Here is a 23,194-nt window from a genome sequence, read left to right on the forward strand (position 1 = left end):
GGAGCGGACTGGGATTAAAAAAAGACAGTCCTGGTACACAACAATCAACACCCCCAAATACTATATGAACCCCCTCGCTCCAAGCCACATTGCAGATATATAATATAATAGACCCTGTGCCGCTAAAATGAAGATTTTTGCTACATGAACGCGCAATAAAAACAAAACAAGTTTTACCATTTTTACAGAAAACTGTATTTATATCGATACATCTGTAACACCACAAATTCAAGCACCACCCAAGCTGCAGCCGTGTAAAAGAGCTCACACTAGCTATACAAAACAAATCACAATGTTAATTATCATCAATGTACTGGTGCACCACGTAGTTCTTATTTAGAGCACAAGTTCAGAGGGCCCGCCGCTGGCCGCGCCTGGACCGGATGGATGGCCCCCGCCAGAGGGCCCGCATGGACCGGATGGATGGCCCCCGCCAGAGGGCCCGTCTGGACCGAATGGATGGCCCACGCCAAAGGGCCCGCCTGGACCGGATGGATGGCCCCCGCCAGAGGGCCCGCCTGGACCGGATGGATGGCCCCCGCCAGAGGGCCTCCCTGGATCGGATGGATGGCCCCCGCCAGATGGCCCGCCTGGAACGGATGGATGGCCCCCGCCAGAGGGCCCGCCTGGACCGGATGGCCCCCGCCAGAGGACCCGCCTGGACCGGATGGGTGGCCCCCGCCAGAGGGCCCGCCTGGACCGGATGGATAGCCCCCGCCAGAAGGCCCGCCTGGACCGGATGGATGGCCCCCGCCAGAGGGCCCGCCTGGACCGGATGGGTGGCCCCCGCCAGAGGGCCCGCCTGGACCGGATGGATGGCCCCCGCCAGAGGGCCCGTCTGGACCGAATGGATGGCCCCCGCCAGAGGGCCCGCCTGGACCGGATGGATGGCCCCCGCCAGAGGGCCCGCCTGGACCCGGATGGATGGCCCCCGCCAGAGGGCCCGCCTGGACCGGATGGATGGCCCCCGCCAGAGCGCCTCCCTGGACCGGATGGATGGCCCCCGCCAGAGGGCCCACCTGGAGCGGATGTATGGCCCCCGCCAGAGGACCCGCCTGGACCGGATGGCCCCCGCCAGAGGGCCCGCCTGGACCGGATGGATGGCCCCCGCCAGAGGGCCCGCCTGGGCCAGATGGATGGCCCCCGCAAGAGGGCCCGCCTGGACCGGATGGATGGCCCCCGCCAGAGGGCCCGCCTGGACCGGATGGATGGCCCCCGCCAGAGGGCCCGCCTGGACCGGATGGATGGCCCCCGCCAGTGGGCCCGCCCGGACCGGATGGATGGCCCCCGCCAGAGGGCCCGCCTGGACCGAATGGATGGCCCCCGCCAGAGGGCCCGCCTGGACCGGATGGATGGACCCCACCAGAGGGCCCGCCGCTGGCCGCGCCTGGACCGGATGGATGGCGCCCGCCAGAGGGCCCGCCGCTGGCCGCGCCTGGACCGGATGGATGGCCCCCGCCAGAGGGCCCGCCGCTGGCCGCGCCTGGACCGGATGGATGGCCCCCACAAGAGGGTCCGCCACTGGATTGGATGAATGGCCCCCGCCAGAGGGCCCGCCGCTGGCCGCGCCTTGACCGGATGGATGGCCCCCGCCAGCGGGAGGGACCACCTCGAATGGTAAGGGATCAATTCATGGAAAATGTTTACGCAATCAGTCATTTTAATCAGAGTTTGAGGTTGTGGATTTTGTCTTGAACTTTGGTATTTGTCGCAAATTTCACCCTTTTGGTTGTAAACAGTGAAATCTGCAGCAAACAGTCATCATGCTACAATTTTAAATATCCTGCACGCATTTTTTACCATACTATGTGGCAGATTTAAGAAACTGTCTACAAGATAAAGTCTTAATTGCCCCTAGCAACCAATCACAGCACAGCTTTCATTTTACCAGGACAGAATACAAAACAAAAGCTGCACTGTGATTGGTTGCCAGGGGCAACTAAGACAGCTTTTCTTTTAGACATACTCATAGATGTAGTTGGGATTTATTAAATCTCATCCATATGGCTTATATTGTAAATGCTGCGAATTCTCCATGTGGAAAGTCTGCACAAAATCTCTGTAGCATTTTTGCCCCATGTGAAATGTACCCTAATTAGGAGCGGACTGGGATTAAAAAAAGACAGTCCTGGTACACAACAATCAACACCCCAAATACAATATGAACCCCTCGCTCCAAGCCACATTGCAGATATATAATATAACAGACCCTGTGCCACTAAAATGAAGATTTTTGCTACATGAACGCGCAATAAAAACAAAACAAGTTTTACCATTTTTACAGAAAACTGTATTTATATCGATACATCTGTAACACCACAAATTCAAGCACCACCCAAGCTGCAGCCGTGTAAAAGAGCTCACACTAGCTATACAAAACAAATCACAATGTTAATTATCATCAATGTACTGGTGCACCACGTAGTTCTTATTTAGAGCACAAGTTCAGAGGGCCCGCCGCTGGCCGCGCCTGGACCGGATGGATGGCCCCCGCCAGAGGGCCCGCATGGACCGGATGGATGGCCCCCGCCAGAGGGCCCGTCTGGACCGAATGGATGGCCCACGCCAAAGGGCCCGCCTGGACCGGATGGATGGCCCCCGCCAGAGGGCCCGCCTGGACTGGATGGATGGCCCCCGCCAGAGGGCCCGCCTGGACCGGATGGATGGCCCCCGCCAGAGGGCCCGCCAGGACCGGATGGATGGCCCCCGCCAGAGGTCCCGCCTGGACCGAATGGATGGCCCCCGCCAGAGGGCCCGCCTGGACCTTATGGATGGACCCCGCCAGAGGGCCCGCCGCTGGCCGCGCCTGGACCGGACGGATGGCCCCCGCCAGAGGGCCCGCCGCTGGCCGCGCCTGGACCGTATGGATGGCCCCCGCCAGAGGGCCCGCCGCTGGCCGCGCCTGGACCGGATGGATGGCCCCCGCCAGAGGGCCCGCCGCTGGATCGGATGAATGGCCCCCGCCAGAGGGCCCGCCGCTGGCCGCGCCTTGACCGGATGGATGGCCCCCGCCAGCGGGAGGGACCACCTCGAATGGTAAGGGATCAATTCATGGAAAATGTTTACGCAATCAGTCGTTTTAATCAGAGTTTGAGGTTGTGGATTTTGTCTTGAACTTTGGTATTTGTCGCAAATTTCACCCTTTTGGTTGTAAACAGTGAAATCTGCAGCAAACAGTCATCATGCTACAATTTTAAATATCCTGCACGCAATTTTTTACCATACTATGTGGCAGATTTAAGAAACTGTCTACAAGATAAAGTCTTAGTTGCCCCTAGCAACCAATCACAGCACAGCTTTCATTTTACCAGGACAGAATACAAAACAAAAGCTGCACTGTGATTGGTTGCCAGGGGCAACTAAGACAGCTTTTCTTTTAGACATACTCATAGATGTAGTTGGGATTTATTAAATTTCATCCATATGGCTTATATTGTGAATGCTGCGAATTCTCCATGTGGAAAGTCTGCACGACATATCTGTAGCATTTTTGCCCCATGTGAAATGTACCCTAATTAGGAGCGGACTGGGATTAAAAAAAGACAGTCCTGGTGCACAACAATCAACACCCCAAATACAATATGAACCCCCTCGCTCCAAGCCACATTGCAGATATATAATATAACAGACCCTGTGCCACTAAAATGAAGATTTTTGCTACATGAACGCTCAATAAAAACAAAACAAGTTTTACCATTTTTACAGAAAACTGTATTTATATCGATACATCTGTAACACCACAAATTCAAGCACCACCCGAGCTGCAGCCGTGTAAAGGAGCTCACACTAGCTATACAAAACAAATCACAATGTTAATTATCATCAATGTACTGGTGCACCACGTAGTTCTTATTTAGAGCACAAGTTCAGAGGGCCCGCCGCTGGCCGCGCCTGGACCGGATGCATGGCCCCCGCCAGAGGGCCCGCCGCTGGCCACGCCTGGACCGGGTGGATGGCCCCCGCCAGAGGGCCCGCCGCTGGCCGCGCCTGGACCGGGTGGATGGCCCCCGTCAGAGGGCCCGCCGCCAGAGGGCCCGCCTGGACCGGATGGATGGCCCCCGCCAGAGGGCCCGCCTGGACCGGATGGATGGCCCCCGCCAGAGGGCCCGCCTGGACCGGATGGATGGCCCCGCCAGAGGGCCCGCCTGGACCGGATGGATGGCCCCCGCCAGAGGGCCCGCCTGGACCGGATGGATGGCCCCCGCCAGAGGGTCCGCCTGGACCGGATGGATGGCCCCCGCCAGAGGGCCCACCTGGACCGAAAGGATGGCACCCGCCAGAGGGCCCGCCTGGACCGGATGGATGGCCCCCGCCAGAGGGCCCGCATGGAGCGGATGGATGGCCTCCGCCAGAGGGCTCGCCTGGACTGGATGGATGGCCCCCGCCTGAGGGCCCGCCGCTGGCCGCGCCTGGACCGGACGGATGGCCCCTGCCAGAGGGCCCGCTGCTGGCCGCACCTGGACCGGTTGGATGGCCCCCGCCAGAGGGCCCGTCTGGACCGAATGGATGGCCCCCGCCAGAGGGCCCGCCTGGAACGGATGGATGGCCCCCGCCAGAGGGCCCGCCTGGACCCGGATGGATGGCCCCCGCCAGAGGGCCCGCCTGGACCGGATGGATGGCCCCCGCCAGAGGGCCTCCCTGGACCGGATGGATGGCCCCCGCCAGAGGTCCCACCTGGAGCGGATGTATGGCCCCCGCCAGAGGACCCGCCTAGACCGGATGGCCCCCGCCAGAGGGCCCGCCTGGACCCGGATGGATGGCCCCCGCCAGAGGGCCCGCCTGGACCGGATGGATGGCCCCCGCCAGAGGGCCTCCCTGGACCGGATGGATGGCCCCCGCCAGAGGACCCACCTGGAGCGGATGTATGGCCCCCGCCAGAGGACCCGCCTAGACCGGATGGCCCCCGCCAGAGGGCCCGCCTGGACCGGATGGATGGCCCCCGCCAGAGGGCCCGCCTGGGCCGGATGGATGGCCCCCGCAAGAGGGCCCGCCTGGACCGGATGGATGGCCCCCGCCAGAGGGCCCGCCTGGACCGGATGGATGGCCCCCGCCAGAGGGCCCGCCTGGACCGGATGGATGGCCCCCGCCAGAGGGCCCGCCTGGACCGGATGGATGGCCCCCGCCAGAGGGCCCGCCTGGACCGAATGGATGGCCCCCGCCAGAGGGCCCGCCTGGACCGGATGGATGGACCCCACCAGAGGGCCCGCCGCTGGCCGCGCCTGGACCGGATGGATGGCCCCCGCCAGAGGGCCCGCCGCTGGCCGCACCTGGACCGGATAGATGGCCCCTGCCAGAGGGCCCGCCGCTGGCCGCGCCTGGACCGGATGGATGGCCCCCACAAGAGGGCCCGCCACTGGATCGGATGAATAGCCCCCGCCAGAGGGCCCGCCGCTGGCCGCGCCTTGACCGGATGGATGGCCCCCGCCAGAGGGCCCGCCTGGACCGGATGGGTGGCCCCCGCCAGAGGGCCCGCCTGGACCGGATGGGTGGCCCCCGCCAGAGGGCCTCCCTGGACCGGATGAATGGCCCCCGCCAGAGGGCCCGCCGCTGGCCGCGCCTGGACCGGATGGATGGCCCCCGCCAGCGGGAGGGACCACCTCGAATGGTAAGGGATCAATTCATGGAAAATGTTTACGCAATCAGTCATTTTAATCAGAGTTTGAGGTTGTGGATTTTGTCTTGAACTTTGGTATTTGTCGCAAATTTCACCCTTTTGGTTGTAAACAGTGAAATCTGCAGCAAACAGTCATCATGCTACAATTTTAAATATCCTGCACGCAATTTTTTACCATACTATGTGGCAGATTTAAGAAACTGTCTACAAGATAAAGTCTTAATTGCCCCTAGCAACCAATCACAGCACAGCTTTCATTTTACCAGGACAGAATACAAAACAAAAGCTGCACTGTGATTGGTTGCCAGGGGCAACTAAGACAGCTTTTCTTTTACACATACTCATAGATGTAGTTGGGATTTATTAAATCTCATCCATATGGCTTATATTGTAAATGCTGCGAATTCTCCATGTGGAAAGTCTGCACAAAATCTCTGTAGCATTTTTGCCCCATGTGAAATGTACCCTAATTAGGAGCGGACTGGGATTAAAAAAAGACAGTCCTGGTACACAACAATCAACACCCCAAATACAATATGAACCCCTCGCTCCAAGCCACATTGCAGATATATAATATAACAGACCCTGTGCCACTAAAATGAAGATTTTTGCTACATGAACGCGCAATAAAAACAAAACAAGTTTTACCATTTTTACAGAAAACTGTATTTATATCGATACATCTGTAACACCACAAATTCAAGCACCACCCAAGCTGCAGCCGTGTAAAAGAGCTCACACTAGCTATACAAAACAAATCACAATGTTAATTATCATCAATGTACTGGTGCACCACGTAGTTCTTATTTAGAGCACAAGTTCAGAGGGCCCGCCGCTGGCCGCGCCTGGACCGGATGGATGGCCCCCGCCAGAGGGCCTGCATGGACCGGATGGATGGCCCCCGCCAGAGGGCCCGTCTGGACCGAATGGATGGCCCACGCCAAAGGGCCCGCCTGGACCGGATGGATGGCCCCCGCCAGAGGGCCCGCCTGGACTGGATGGATGGCCCCCGCCAGAGGGCCAGCCTGGACCGGATGGATGGCCCCCGCCAGAGGGCCCGCCAGGACCGGATGGATGGCCCCCGCCAGAGGTCCCGCCTGGACCGAATGGATGGCCCCCGCCAGAGGGCCCGCCTGGACCTTATGGATGGACCCCGCCAGAGGGCCCGCCGCTGGCCGCGCCTGGACCGGACGGATGGCCCCCGCCAGAGGGCCCGCCGCTGGCCGCGCCTGGACCGTATGGATGGCCCCCGCCAGAGGGCCCGCCGCTGGCCGCGCCTGGACCGGATGGATGGCCCCCGCCAGAGGGCCCGCCGCTGGATCGGATGAATGGCCCCCGCCAGAGGGCCCGCCGCTGGCCGCGCCTTGACCGGATGGATGGCCCCCGCCAGCGGGAGGGACCACCTCGAATGGTAAGGGATCAATTCATGGAAAATGTTTACGCAATCAGTCGTTTTAATCAGAGTTTGAGGTTGTGGATTTTGTCTTGAACTTTGGTATTTGTCGCAAATTTCACCCTTTTGGTTGTAAACAGTGAAATCTGCAGCAAACAGTCATCATGCTACAATTTTAAATATCCTGCACGCAATTTTTTACCATACTATGTGGCAGATTTAAGAAACTGTCTACAAGATAAAGTCTTAGTTGCCCCTAGCAACCAATCACAGCACAGCTTTCATTTTACCAGGACAGAATACAAAAAAAAAGCTGCACTGTGATTGGTTGCCAGGGGCAACTAAGACAGCTTTTCTTTTAGACATACTCATAGATGTAGTTGGGATTTATTAAATTTCATCCATATGGCTTATATTGTGAATGCTGCGAATTCTCCATGTGGAAAGTCTGCACGACTTATCTGTAGCATTTTTGCCCCATGTGAAATGTACCCTAATTAGGAGCGGACTGGGATTAAAAAAAGACAGTCCTGGTGCACAACAATCAACACCCCAAATACAATATGAACCCCCTCGCTCCAAGCCACATTGCAGATATATAATATAACAGACCCTGTGCCACTAAAATGAAGATTTTTGCTACATGAACGCTCAATAAAAACAAAACAAGTTTTACCATTTTTACAGAAAACTGTATTTATATCGATACATCTGTAACACCACAAATTCAAGCACCACCCGAGCTGCAGCCGTGTAAAGGAGCTCACACTAGCTATACAAAACAAATCACAATGTTAATTATCATCAATGTACTGGTGCACCACGTAGTTCTTATTTAGAGCACAAGTTCAGAGGGCCCGCCGCTGGCCGCGCCTGGACCGGATGCATGGCCCCCGCCAGAGGGCCCGCCGCTGGCCGCGCCTGGACCGGGTGGATGGCCCCCGCCAGAGGGCCCGCCGCTGGCCGCGCCTGGACCGGGTGGATGGCCCCCGTCAGAGGGCCCGCCGCCAGAGGGCCCGCCTGGACCGGATGGATGGCCCCCGCCAGAGGGCCCGCCTGGACCGGATGGATGGCCCCCGCCAGAGGGCCCGCCTGGACCGGATGGATGGCCCCGCCAGAGGGCCCGCCTGGACCGGATGGATGGCCCCCGCCAGAGGGCCCGCCTGGACCGGATGGATGGCCCCCGCCAGAGGGTCCGCCTGGACCGGATGGATGGCCCCCGCCAGAGGGCCCGCCTTGACCGGATGGATGGCCCCCGCCAGAGGGCCCCCCTGGACCGGATGGATGGCCCCCGCCAGAGGGCCCACCTGGACCGAAAGGATGGCACCCGCCAGAGGGCCCGCCTGGACCGGATGGATGGCCCCCGCCAGAGGGCCCGCATGGAGCGGATGGATGGCCTCCGCCAGAGGGCTCGCCTGGACTGGATGGATGGCCCCCGCCTGAGGGCCCGCCGCTGGCCGCGCCTGGACCGGACGGATGGCCCCCGCCAGAGGGCCCGTCTGGACCGAATGGATGGCCCCCGCCAGAGGGCCCGCCTGGAACGGATGGATGGCCCCCGCCAGAGGGCCCGCCTGGACCCGGATGGATGGCCCCCGCCAGAGGGCCCGCCTGGACCGGATGGATGGCCCCCGCCAGAGGGCCTCCCTGGACCGGATGGATGGCCCCCGCCAGAGGTCCCACCTGGAGCGGATGTATGGCCCCCGCCAGAGGACCCGCCTAGACCGGATGGCCCCCGCCAGAGGGCCCGCCTGGACCCGGATGGATGGCCCCCGCCAGAGGGCCCGCCTGGACCGGATGGATGGCCCCCGCCAGAGGGCCTCCCTGGACCGGATGGATGGCCCCCGCCAGAGGTCCCACCTGGAGCGGATGTATGGCCCCCGCCAGAGGACCCGCCTAGACCGGATGGCCCCCGCCAGAGGGCCCGCCTGGACCGGATGGATGGCCCCCGCCAGAGGGCCCGCCTGGGCCGGATGGATGGCCCCCGCAAGAGGGCCCGCCTGGACCGGATGGATGGCCCCCGCCAGAGGGCCCGCCTGGACCGGATGGATGGCCCCCGCCAGAGGGCCCGCCTGGACCGGATGGATGGCCCCCGCCAGAGGGCCCGCCTGGACCGGATGGATGGCCCCCGCCAGAGGGCCCGCCTGGACCGAATGGATGGCCCCCGCCAGAGGGCCCGCCTGGACCGGATGGATGGACCCCACCAGAGGGCCCGCCGCTGGCCGCGCCTGGACCGGATGGATGGCCCCCGCCAGAGGGCCCGCCGCTGGCCGCACCTGGACCGGATAGATGGCCCCTGCCAGAGGGCCCGCCGCTGGCCGCGCCTGGACCGGATGGATGGCCCCCACAAGAGGGCCCGCCACTGGATCGGATGAATAGCCCCCGCCAGAGGGCCCGCCGCTGGCCGCGCCTTGACCGGATGGATGGCCCCCGCCAGAGGGCCCGCCTGGACCGGATGGGTGGCCCCCGCCAGAGGGCCCGCCTGGACCGGATGGGTGGCCCCCGCCAGAGGGCCTCCCTGGACCGGATGAATGGCCCCCGCCAGAGGGCCCGCCGCTGGCCGCGCCTGGACCGGATGGATGGCCCCCGCCAGCGGGAGGGACCACCTCGAATGGTAAGGGATCAATTCATGGAAAATGTTTACGCAATCAGTCATTTTAATCAGAGTTTGAGGTTGTGGATTTTGTCTTGAACTTTGGTATTTGTCGCAAATTTCACCCTTTTGGTTGTAAACAGTGAAATCTGCAGCAAACAGTCATCATGCTACAATTTTAAATATCCTGCACGCAATTTTTTACCATACTATGTGGCAGATTTAAGAAACTGTCTACAAGATAAAGTCTTAGTTGCCCCTAGCAACCAATCACAGCACAGCTTTCATTTTACCAGGACAGAATACAAAACAAAAGCTGCACTGTGATTGGTTGCCAGGGGCAACTAAGACAGCTTTTCTTTTAGACATACTCATAGATGTAGTTGGGATTTATTAAATCTCATCCATATGGCTTATATTGTAAATGCTGCGAATTCTCCATGTGGAAAGTCTGCACGACATATCTGTAGCATTTTTGCCCCATGTGAAATGTACCCTAATTAGGAGCGGACTGGGATTAAAAAAAGACAGTCCTGGTGCACAACAATCAACACCCCAAATACTATATGAACCCCCTCGCTCCAAGCCACATTGCAGATATATAATATAATAGACCCTGTGCCGCTAAAATGAAGATTTTTGCTACATGAACGCTCAATAAAAACAAAACAAGTTTTACCATTTTTACAGAAAACTGTATTTATATCGATACATCTGTAACACCACAAATTCAAGCACCACCCGAGCTGCAGCCGTGTAAAGGAGCTCACACTAGCTATACAAAACAAATCACAATGTTAATTATCATCAATGTACTGGTGCACCACGTAGTTCTTATTTAGAGCACAAGTTCAGAGGGCCCGCCGCTGGCCGCGCCTGGACCGGATGCATGGCCCCCGCCAGAGGGCCCGCCGCTGGCCGCGCCTGGACCGGGTGGATGGCCCCCGCCAGAGGGCCCGCCGCTGGCCGCGCCTGGACCGGGTGGATGGCCCCCGCCAGAGGGCCCGCCGCCAGAGGGTCCGCCTGGACCGGATGGATGGCCCCCGCCAGAGGGCCCGCCTGGACCGGATGGATGGCCCCCGCCAGAGGGCCCGCCTGGACCGGATGGATGGCCCCGCCAGAGGGCCCGCCTGGACCGGATGGATGGCCCCCGCCAGAGGGCCCGCCTGGACCGGATGGATGGCCCCCGCCAGAGGGTCCGCCTGGACCGGATGGATGGCCCCCGCCAAAGGGCCCGCCTTGACCGGATGGATGGCCCCCGCCAGAGGGCCCCCCTGGACCGGATGGATGGCCCCCGCCAGAGGGCCCACCTGGACCGAAAGGATGGCACCCGCCAGAGGGCCCGACTGGACCGGATGGATGGCCCCCGCCAGAGGGCCCGCCTGGAGCGGATGGATGGCCTTTGCCAGAGGGCTCGCCTGGACTGGATGGATGGCCCCCGCCTGAGGGCCCGCCGCTGGCCGCGCCTGGACCGGACGGATGGCACCCGCCAGAGGGCCCGCCGCTGGCCGCACCTGGACCGGTTGGATGGCCCCCGCCAGAGGGCCCGCCGCTGGCCGCGCCTGGACCGGATGGGTGGCCCCCGCCAGAGGGCCCGCCGCTGGCCGCGCCTGGACCGGATGGATGGCCCCCACAAGAGGGCCCGCCGCTGGCCGCGCCTAGACTGGATGGATGGCCCCCACAAGAGGGCCCACCGCTGGCCGCGCCTGGACCGGATGGATGGCCCCCGCCAGAGGGCCCGCCTGGACCGGATGGATGGCCCCCGTCAGAGGGCCCGCATGGACCGGATGGATGGCCCCCGCCAGAGGGCCTGTCTGGACTGAATGGATGGCCCCCACCAGAGGGCCCGCCTGGACCGGATGGATGGCCCTAGCAAGAGGGCCCGCCTGGACCCGGATGGATGGCCCCCGCCAGAGGGCCCGCCTGGACCGGATGGATGGCCCCCGCCAGAGGGCCCGCCTGGACCGGATAAATGGCCCCCGCCAGAGGGCCCGCCTGGACCGGATGGATGGCCCCCGCCAGAGGGCCCGCCAGGACCGGATGGATGGCCCCCGCCAGAGGGCCCACCTGGACCGGATGGATGGCCCCCGCCAGAGGGCCCGCCGCTGGCCGCGCCTGGACTGGATGGATGGCCCCCACAAGAGGGCCCGCCGCTGGCCGCGCCTAGACCGGATGGATGGCCCCCACAAGAGGGCCCACCGCTGGCCGCGCCTGGACCGGATGGATGGCCCCCGCCAGAGGGCCCGCCTGGACCGGATGGATGGCCCCCGTCAGAGGGCCCGCCTGGACCGGATGGATGGCCCCCGTCAGAGGGCCCGCATGGACCGGATGGATGGCCCCCGCCAGAGGGCCCGTCTGGACTGAATGGATGGCCCCCGCCAGAGGGCCCGCTGGACCGGATGGATGGCCCCAGCAAGAGGGCCTGCCTGGACCGGATGGATGGCCCCCGCCAGAGGGCCCGCCTGGACCGGATGGATGGCCCCCGCCAGAGGGCCCGCCGCACCTGGACCGGATGGATGGCCCCCGCAGAGGGCCCGCCGTGGGCCGCGCCTGGACCGGATGGATGGCCCCCGCCAGAGGGCCCGCCGCTGGCCGCGCCTGAACCGGATGGATGGCCCCCGCCAGAGGGCCCGCCGCGGGCCGCGCCTGGATCGGGTGGATGGCCCCCGCCAGAGGACCCGCCTGGACCGGACGGATGGTCCCCGCCAGAGGGCCCGCCTGTACCGGATGGATGGCCCCCGCCAGAGGGCCCGCCTGGACCGGATGGATGGCCCCCGCCAGAGGGCCCGCCTGGACCGGATGTATGGCCCCCGCCAGAGGGCCCGCCAGGACTGGATGGATGGCCCCCGCCAGAGGTCCCGCCTGGACCGAATGGATGGCCCCCGCCAGAGGGCCTGCCTGGACCTTATGGATGGACCCCGCCAGAGGGCCCGCCTGGACCGGATGGATGGCCCCCGCCAGAGGGCCCGTCTGGACCGAATGGATGGCCCACGCCAAAGGGCCCGCCTGGACTGGATGGATGGCCCCTGCCAGAGGGCCCGCCTGGACCCGGATGGATGGCCCACCGCCAGAGGGCCCGCCTGGAGCGGATGGCCCCCGCCAGAGGGCCCACCAGGACCGGATGGATGGCCCCCGCCAGAGGGCCCGCCTGGACCAGATGGATGGCCCCCGCCAGAGGGCCCGCCTGGACCAGATGGGTGGCCCCCGCCAGAGGGCCCGCCTGGACCGGATGGATGGCCCCCGCCAGAGGGCCTGCCTGGACCGGATGGATGGCCCCCGCCAGAGGGCCCGCCTGGACCGGATGGATGGCCCCCGCCAGAGGGCCCGCCGCGCCCGGACCGGATGGATGGCCCCCGCCAGAGGGCCCGCCGCTGGCCGCGCCTGAACCGGATGGATCGCCCCCGCCAGAGGGCCCGCCGCTGGCCGCGCCTGAACCGGATGGATGGCCCCCGCCAGAGGGCCCGCCGCGGGCCGCACCGGGATCGGGTGGATGGTCCCCGCCAGAGGGCCCGCCTGGACCGGATGGATGGCCCCCGCCAGAGGGCCCGCCTGGATCGGATAGATGGCCCCCGCCAGAGGGCCCGCCTGGACCGGATGGATGGCCCCCGCCAGTTGGTCCGCCTGGACCGGATGTATGGCCCCCGCCAGAGGGCCCGCCTGGACCGGATGGATGGCCCCCGCCAGAGGGCCCGCCTGGACCGGATGGATGGCCCCCGCCAGAGGGCCCGCCTGGACCGGATGTATGGCCCCCGCCAGAGGGCCCGCCAGGACCGGATGGATGGCCCCCGCCAGAGGTCCCGCCTGGACCGAATGGATGGCCCCCGCCAGAGGGCCCGCCTGGACCTTATGGATGGACCCCGCCAGAGGGCCCGCCGCTGGCCGCGCCTGGACCGTATGGATGGCCCCCGCCAGAGGGCCCGCCGCTGGCCGCGCCTGGACCGTATGGATGGCCCCCGCCAGAGGGCCCGCCGCTGGATCGGATGAATGGCCTCCGCCAGAGGGCCCGCCGCTGGCCGCGTCTTGACCGGATGGATGGCCCCCGCCAGCGGGCCCGCCTGGACCCGGATGGATGGCCCCCGCCAGAGGGCCCGCCTAGAGCGGATGGCCCCCGCCAGAGGGCCCACCAGGACCGGATGGATGGCCCCCGCCAGAGGGCCCGCCTGGACCAGATGGATGGCCCCCCGCCAGAGGGCCCGCCTGGACCAGATGGCCCCCGCCAGAGGGCCCACCAGGACCGGATGGATGGCCCCCGCCAGAGGGCCCGCCTGGACCAGATGGATGGCCCCCGCCAGAGGGCCCGCCTGGACCAGATGGGTGCCCCCCGCCAGAGGGCCCGCCTGGACCGGATGGATGGCCCCCGCCAGAGGGCCTGCCTGGACCGGATGTATGGCCCCCGCCAGAGGGCCCGCCTGGACCGGATGGATGGCCCCCGCCAGAGGGCCCGCCGCGCCTGGACCGGATGGATGGCCCCCGCCAGAGGGCCCGCCGCGGGCCGCGCCTGGACTGGATGGATGGCCCCCGCCAGAGGGCCCGCCGCTGACCGCGTCTGAACCGGATGGATGGCCCCTGCCAGAGGGCCCGCCGCGGGCCGCACCTGGATCGGGTGGATGGCCCCCGCCAGAGGACCCGCCTGGACTGGACGGATGGTCCCCGCCAGAGGGCCCGCCTGGACCGGATGGATGGGCACCGCCAGAGGGCCCGCCTGGATCGGATAGATGGCCCCCGCCAGAGGGCCCGCCTGGACTGGATGGATGGCCCCGCCAGTTGGCCCGCCTGGACCGGATGTATGGCCCCCGCCAGAGGGCCCGCCTGGACCGGATGGATGGCCCCCGCCAGAGGGCCCGCCTGGACCGGATGGATGGCCCCCGCCAGAGGGCCCGCCTGGACCGGATGTATGGCCCCTGCCAGAGGGCCCGCCAGGACCGGATGGATGGCCCCCGCCAGAGGTCCCGCCTGGACCGAATGGATGGCCCCCGCCAGAGGGCCCGCCTGGACCTTATGGATGGACCCCGCCAGAGGGCCCGCCTGGACCGGATGGATGGCCCCCGCCAGAGGGCCCGTCTGGACCGAATGGATGGCCCACGCCAAAGGGCCCGCCTGGACCGGATGGATGGCCCCCGCCAGAGGGTCCGCCTGGACCGGATGGATGGCCCCCGCCAGAGGGCCCGCCTTGACCGGATGGATGGCCCCCGCCAGAGGGCCCCCCTGGACCGGATGGATGGCCCCCGCCAGAGGGCCCGCCTGGACCGAAAGGATGGCACCCGCCAGAGGGCCCGCCTGGACCGGATGGATGGCCCCCGCCAGAGGGCCCGCATGGAGCTGATGGATGGCCCCCGCCAGAGGGCTCGCCTGTACTGGATGGCCCCCGCCTGAGGGCCCGCCGCTGGCCGCGCCTGGACCGGACGGATGGCCCCCGCCAGAGGGCCCGCCGCTGGCCGTGCCTGGACCGTATGGATGGCCCCCGCCAGAGGGCCCGCCGCTGGCCGCGCCTGGACCGGATGGATGGCCCCCGCCAGAGGGCCCGCCGCTGGCCGCGCCTGGACCGGATGGGTGGCCCCCGCCAGAGGGCCCGCCGCTGGCCGCGCCTGGACCGGATGGATGGCCCCCACAAGAGGGCCCGCCGCTGGCCGCGCCTGGACCGGATGGATGGCCCCCACAAGAGGGCCCACCGCTGGCCGCGCCTGGACCGGATGGATGGCCCCCGCCAGTGGGCCCGCCTGGACCGGATGGATGGCCCCCGTCAGAGGGCCCGCATGGACCGGATGGATGGCCCCCGCCAGAGGGCCCGTCTGGACTGAATGGATGGCCCCCGCCAGAGGGCCCGCCTGGACCGGATGGATGGCCCCAGCAAGAGGGCCCGCCTGGACCCGGATGGATGGCCCCCGCCAGAGGGCCCGCCTGGACCGGATGGATGGCCCCCGCCAGAGGGCCCGCCTGGACCGGATGGATGGCCCCCGCCAGAGGGCCCGCCTGGACCGAATGGATGGCCCCCGCCAGAGGGCCCGCCTGGACCTTATGGATGGACCCCGCCAGAGGGCCCGCCTGGACCGGATGGATGGCCCCCGCCAGAGGGCCCGTCTGGACCGAATGGATGGCCCCCGCCAAAGGGCCCGCCTGGACCGGATGGATGGCCCCCGCCAGAGGGCCCGCCTGGACCCGGATGGATGGCCCCCCGCCAGAGGGCCCGCCTGGAGCGGATGGACCCCGCCAGAGGGCCCACCAGGACCGGATGGATGGCCCCCGCCAGAGGGCCCGCCTGGACCAGATGGATGGCCCCCGCCAGAGGGCCCGCCTGGACCAGATGGGTGGCCCCCGCCAGAGGGCCCGCCTGGACCGGACGGATGGCCCCCGCCAGAGGGCCTGCCTGGACCGGATGGATGGCCCCCGCCAGAGGGCCCGCCTGGACCGGATGGATGGCCCCCGCCAGAGGGCCCGCCGCGCCTGGACCGGACGGATGGCCCCTGCCAGAGGGCCCGCCGCTGGCCGCGCCTGGACCGTAAGGATGGCCCCCGCCAGAGGGCCCGCCGCTGGCCGCGCTTGGACCGGATGGATGGCCCCCGCCAGAGGGCCCGCCGCTGGATCGGATGAATGGCCCCCGCCAGAGGGCCTGCCGCTGGCCGCGCCTTGACCGGATGGATGGCCCCCGCCAGCGGGAGAAACCACCTTGAATGGTAAGGGATCAATTCATGGAAAATGTTTACGCAATCAGTCGTTTTAATCAGAGTTTGAGGTTGTGGATTTTGTCTTGAACTTTGTATTTGTCGCAAATTTCACCCTTTTGGTTGTAAACAGTGAAATCTGCAGCAAACAGTCATCATGCTACAATTTTAAATATCCTGCACGCAATTTTTTACCATACTATGTGGCAGATTTAAGAAACTGTCTACAAGATAAAGTCTTAGTTGCCCCTAGCAACCAATCACAGCACAGCTTTCATTTTACCAGGACAGAATACAAAACAAAAGCTGCACTGTGATTGGTTGACAGGGGCAACTAAGACAGCTTTTCTTTTAGACATACTCATAGATGTAGTTGGGATTTATTAAATCTCATCCATATGGCTTATATTGTAAATGCTGCGAATTCTCCATGTGGAAAGTCTGCACGACATATCTGTAGCATTTTTGCCCCATGTGAAATGTACCCTAATTAGGAGCGGACTGGGATTAAAAAAAGACAGTCCTGGTGCACAACAATCAACACCCCAAATACAATATGAACCCCCTCGCTCCAAGCCACATTGCAGATATATAATATAATAGACCCTGTGCCGCTAAAATGAAGATTTTTGCTACATGAACGCTCAATAAAAACAAAACAAGTTTTACCATTTTTACAGAAAACTGTATTTATATCGATACATCTGTAACACCACAAATTCAAGCACCACCCAAGCTGCAGCCGTGTAAAGGAGCTCACACTAGCTATACAAAACAAATCACAATGTTAATTATCATCAATGTACTGGTGCACCACGTAGTTCTTATTTAGAGCACAAGTTCAGAGGGCCCGCCGCTGGCCGCGCCTGGACTGGATGCATGGCCCCCACCAGAGGGCCCGCCGCTGGCCGCGCCTGGACCGGGTGGATGGCCCCCACCAGAGGGCCCGCCTGGACCGGATGGATGGCCCCCGCCAGAGGGTCCGCCTGGACCCGGATGGATGGCCCCCGCCAGAGGGCCCGCCTGGACCGGATGGATGGCCCCCGCCAGAGGGCCTCCCTGGACCAGATGGATGGCCCCCGCCAGAGGGCCCGCCTGGACCGGATGGATGGCCCCCGCCAGAGGGCCCGCCTGGACCGGATGGATGGCCCCCGCCAGAGGGTCCGCCTAGACCGGATGGATGGCCCCCGCCAGAGGGCCCGCCTGGACCGGATGGATGGCCCCCGCCAGAGGGCCCGCCTGGACCTTATAGATGGACCCCGCCAGAGGGCCCGCCTGGACCGGATTGATGGCCCCCGCCAGAGGGCCCGCCTGGACCGGATGGATGGCCCCCGCCAGAGGGCCCGCCTGGACCGGATGGATGGCCCCCGCCAGAGGGCCCGCCTGGACCGGATGGATGGCCCCCGCCAGAGGGCCCGCCTGGACCGGATGGATGGCCCCCGTCAGAGGGCCCGCATGGACCGGATGGATGGCCCCCGCCAGAGGGCCCGCCTGGACCGAATGGATGGCCCCCGCCAGAGGGCCCGCCTGGACCGGATGGATGGCCCCCGCCAGAGGGCCCGTCTGGACCCGGATGGATGGCCCCCGCCAGAGGGCCCGCCTGTACCGGATGGATGGCCCCCGCCAGAGGGCCTCCCTGGACCGGATGGATGGCCCCCGCCAGAGGGCCCGCCTGGACTGGATGGATAGCCCCCGCCAGAGGGCCCGCCTGGACCGGATGCCCCCCGCCAGAGGGCCCACCTGGACCGGATGGATGGCCCCCGCCAGAGGGCCCGCCTGGACCAGATGGATGGCCCCCGCCAGAGGGCCCGCCTGGACCGGATGGATGGCCCCCGCCAGAGGGCCCGCCTAGACCAGATGGGTGGCCCCCGCCAGAGGGCTTGCCTAGACCAGATGGGTGGCCCCCGCCAGAGGGCCCGCCTGGACCGGATGGATGGCCCCCGCCAGAGGGCCTGCCTGTACCGGATGGATGGCCCCCGCCAGAGGGCCCGCCGGGACCGGATGGATGGCCCCCGCCTGGACCGGACGGATGGCCCCCGCCAGAGGGCCCGCCGCGCCTGGACCGGATGGATGGCCCCCGGCAGAGGGCCCGCCGCGGGAAGCGCCTGGACCGGATGGATGGCCCCCGCCAGAGGGCCCGCCGCTGGCCGCGCCTGAACCGGATGGATGGCCCCCGCCAGAGGGCCCGCCTGGACCAGATGGATGGCCCCCGCCAGAGAGCCCGTCTGGACCGAATGGATGGCCCACACCAAAGGGCCCGCCTGGACCGGATGGATGGCCCCCGCCAGAGGGCCCGCCTGGACCGGATGGATGGCCCCCGTCAGAGGGCCCGCATGGACCGGATGGATGGCCCCCGCCAGAGGGCCCGCCTGGACCGAATGGATGGCCCCCGCCAGAGGGTCCGCCTGGACCGGATGGATGGCCCCCGCCAGAGGGCCCGCCTGGACCCGGATGGATGGCCCCCGCCAGAGGGCCCGCCTGAGCCGGATGGATGGCCCCCGCCAGAGGGCCTCCCTGGACCGGATGGATGGCCCCCGCCAGAGGGCCCGCCTGGACCAGATGGATGGCCCCCGCCAGAGGGCCCGCCTGGACCGGATGGCCCCCGCCAGAGGGCCCACCTGACCGGATGGATGGCCCCCGCCAGAGGGCCCGCCTGGACCATTTGGATGGCCCCCGCCAGAGGGCCCGCCTGGACCGGATGGATGGCCCCCGCCAGAGGGCCCGCCTAGACCAGATGGGTGGCCCCCGCCAGAGGGCCCGCCTGGACCGGATGGATGGCCCCCGCCAGAGGGCCTGCCTGTACCGGATGGATGGCCCCCGCCAGAGGGCCCGCCGGGACCGGATGGATGGCCCCCGCCAGAGGGTCCGCCTGGACCGGATGGATGGCCCCCGCCAGAGGGCCCGCCTGGACCCGGATGAATGGCCCCCGCCAGAGGGCCCGCCTGAGCCGGATGGATGGCCCCCGCCAGAGGGCCTCCCTGGACCGGATGGATGGCCCCCGCCAGAGGGCCCGCCTGGACCGGATGGATGGCCCCCGCCAGAGGGCCCGCCTGGACCGGATGGCCCCCGCCAGAGGGGCCACCTGGACCGGATGGATGGCCCCCGCCAGAGGGCCCGCCTTGACCAGATGGATGGCCCCCGCCAGAGGGCCCGCCTGGACCGGATGGATGGCCCCCGCCAGAGGGCCCGCCTAGACCAGATGGGTGGCCCCCGCCAGAGGGCCTGCCTGTACCGGATGGATGGCCCCGCCAGAGGGCCCGCCGGGACCGGATGGATGGCCCCCGCCAGAGGGCCCGCCTGGACCGGACGGATGACCCCCGCCAGAGGGCCCGCCGCGCCTGGACCGGATGGATGGCCCCCGACAGAGGGCCCGCCGCGGGCCGCGCCTGGACCGGTTGGATGCCCCCCGCCAGAGGGCCCGCCGCTGGCCGCGCCTGAAGCGGATGGATGGCCCCCGCCAGAGGGCCCGCCTGGACCTTATGGATGGCCCCCGCCAGAGGGCCCGCCTGGACCGGATGGATGGCCCCCGCCAGAGGGCCCGCCTAGACCAGATGGGTGGCCCACGCCAGAGGGCCCGCCGGGACCGGATGGATGGCCCCCGCCAGAGGGCCCGCCTGGACCGGACGGATGGCCCCCGCCAGAGGGCCCGCCGCGCCTGGACCGGATGGATGGCCCCCGGCAGAGGGCCCGCCGCGGGCCGCGCCTAGACCGGATGGATGGCCCCCGCCAGAGGGCCCGCCGCTGGCCGCGCCTGAAGCGGATGAATGGCCCCCGCCAGAGGGCCCGCCTGGACCGGATGGATGGCCCCCGCCAGAGGGCCCGCCTGGACCGGATGGATGGCCCCCGCCAGAGGGCCCGTCTGGACCGAATGGATGGCCCACGCCAAAGGGCCCGCCTGGACCGGATGGATGGCCCCCGCCAGAGGGCCCGCCTGGACCCGGATGGATGGCCCCCGCCAGAGGGTCCGCCTGGACCGGATGGATGGCCCCCGCCAGAGGGCCTCCCTGGACCGGATGGATGGCCCCCGCCAGAGGGCCCGCCTGGACCGGATGGATGGCCCCCGCCAGAGAGCCCGCCTGGACCGGATGGCCCCGCCAGAGGGCCCGCCTGGACCGGATGGCCCCGCCAGAGGGCCCGCCTGGACCGGATGGATGGCCCCCGCCAGAGGGCCCGCCTGGACCGGATGGATGGCCCCCGCCAGAGGGTCCGCCTGGACCGGATGGATGGCCCCCGCCAGAGGGTCCGCCGCTGGCCCCGCCTGGACCGGATGGATGGCCCCCGCCAGAGGGCCCGCCGCTGGCCGCGCCTGGACTGGATGGATGGCCCCCGCCAGAGGGCGCGCCGCTGGCCGCGCCTGGACCGGATGGATGGTCCCCGCCAGAGGGCCCACCTGGACCGGACGGATGGCCCCTGCCAGAGGGCCGCCTGGACCGGATGGATTGCCCTTGCCAGAGGGCCTGCCTGGACCGGATGGATGGCGCCCGCCAGAGGGCCCGCCTGGACCGGATGGATGGCCCCCGCCAGAGGGCCCGCCTGGACCTTATGGATGGACCCCGCCAGAGGGCCCGCCTCTGGCCGCACCTGGACCGGATGGATGGCCCACGCCAGAGGGCCCGCCTGGACCGGATGGATGGCCCCCGTCAGAGGGCCCGCATGGACCGGATGGATGGCCCCCGCCAGAGGGCCCGCCTGGACCGAATGGATGGCCCCCACCAGAGGGCCCGCCTGGACCGGATGGATGGCCCCCGCCAGAGGGCCCGCCTGGACCCGGATGGATGGCCCCCGCCAGAGGGCCCGCCTGTACCGGATGGATGGCCCCCGCCAGAGGGCCTCCCTGGACCAGATGGATGGCCCCCGCCAGAGGGCCCGCCTGGACCGGATGGATGGTCGCCGCCAGAGGGCCCGCCTGGACCGGATGGATGGCACCCGCCAGAGGGCCCGCCTGGATCGGATAGATGGCCCCCGCCAGAGGGCCCGCCTGGACCGGATGGATGGCCCCCGCCAGTTGGCCCGCCTGGACCGGATGGATGGCCCCCGCCAGAGGGCCCACCTGGACCGGACGGATGGCCCCTGCCAGAGGGCCGCCTGGACCGGATGGATTGCCCTTGCCAGAGGGCCTGCCTGGACCGGATGGATGGCGCCCGTCAGAGGGCCCGCCTGGACCGGATGGATGGCCCCCGCCTGAGGGCCCGCCTGGACCTTATGGATGGACCCCGCCAGAGGGCCCGCCTCTGGCCGCGCCTGGACCGGATGGATGGCCCACGCCAGAGGGCCCGCCTGGACCGGATGGATGGCCCCCGTCAGAGGGCCCGCATGGACCGGATGGATGGCCCCCGCCAGAGGGCCCGCCTGGACCGAATGGATGGCCCCCACCAGAGGGCCCGCCTGGACCGGATGGATGGCCCCCGCCAGAGGGCCCGCCTGGACCCGGATGGATGGCCCCGCCAGAGGGCCCGCCTGTACCGAATGGATGGCCCCCGCCAGAGGGCCTCCCTGGACTGGATGGATGGCCCCCGCCAGAGGGCCCGCCTGGACCGGATGGATGGTCCCCGCCAGAGGGCCCGCCTGGACCGGATGGATGGCCCCCGCCAGAGGGCCCGCCTGGATCGGATAGATGGCCCCCGCAGGAGGGCCCGCCTGGACCGGATGGATGGCCCCCGCCAGTTGGCCCGCCTGGACCGGATGGATGGCCCCCGCCAGAGGGCCTGCCTGGACCGGATGGATGGCCCCCGCCAGAGGGCTCGCCTGGACCGGATGGATGGCCCCCGCCGGAGGGCCTCCCTGGATCGGATGGATGGCCCCCGCCAGAGGGCCCGCCTGGACCGGATGGATGGCCCCCGCCAGAGCGCCCGCCGCTGGCCGCGCCTGGACCGGATGGATGGCCCCCGCCAGAGGGGCCGCCGCTGACCGCGCCAGGACCGAATGGATGGCCCCCGCCAGAGGGCCCACCTGGACCGGATGGATGGCCCCCGCCAGAGGGCCCGCCTGGACCGGATGGATGGCCCCCGCCAGAGGGCCCGTCTGGACCGAATGGATGGCCCACGCCAAAGGGCCCGCCTGGACCGGATGGATGGCCCCCGCCAGAGGGCCCGCCTGGACCCGGATGGATGGCCCCCGCCAGAGGGTCCGCCTGGACCGGATGGATGGCCCCCGCCAGAGGGCCTCCCTGGACCGGATGGATGGCCCCCGCCAGAGGGCCCGCCTGGACCGGATGGATGGCCCCCGCCAGAGGGCCCGCCTGGACCGGATGGCCCCCGCCAGAGGGCCCGTCTGGACCGGATGGATGGCCCCCGCCAGAGGGCCCGCCTGGACCGGATGGATGGCCCCCGCCAGAGGGCCCGCCTGGACCGGATGGATGGCCCCCGCCAGAGGGCCGCGCCTGGCTCGGATGGATGGCCCCCGCCAGAGGGCCGCGCCTGGCTCGGATGGATGGCCCCCGCCAGAGGGCCCGCCGCTGGCCGCGCCTGGACCGGAGGGATAGCCTTCGCCAGAGGGCCCGCCGCTGGCCGTGCCTGGACCGGATGGATGGCCCCCGCCAGAGGGCCTGCCGCTGGCCACGCCTGGACCGGATGGATGGCCCTCGCCAGAGAGCCCGCCGCTGGCCGCGCCTGCACCGGATGGATGGCCCCCGCCAGAGGGCCCGCCGCTGGCCGCGCCTGGACCGGATGGATGGCCCCTGCCAGAGGGCCCGCCTGGATCGGAGGGATGGCTCCCGCCAGAGAGCCCGCCTGGACCGGATGGATGGCCCCCGCCAGAGGGCCCGCCTGGACCGGATGGATGGACCCCACCAGAGGGCTCGCCGCTGGTCGTGCCTGGACCGGACGGATGGCCCCCGCCAGAGGGCCCGCATGGACCAGATGGATGGCCCCCATCAGAGGGCCCGCCTGGACCGGATGGATGACCCCCGCCAGAGGGCCCGCCTGGACTGGATGGATGGC

The sequence above is a fragment of the Eleutherodactylus coqui genome, chromosome 1 (assembly GCF_035609145.1).
Source record: "Eleutherodactylus coqui strain aEleCoq1 chromosome 1, aEleCoq1.hap1, whole genome shotgun sequence".
Lineage (NCBI taxonomy): Eukaryota > Metazoa > Chordata > Amphibia > Anura > Eleutherodactylidae > Eleutherodactylus > Eleutherodactylus coqui.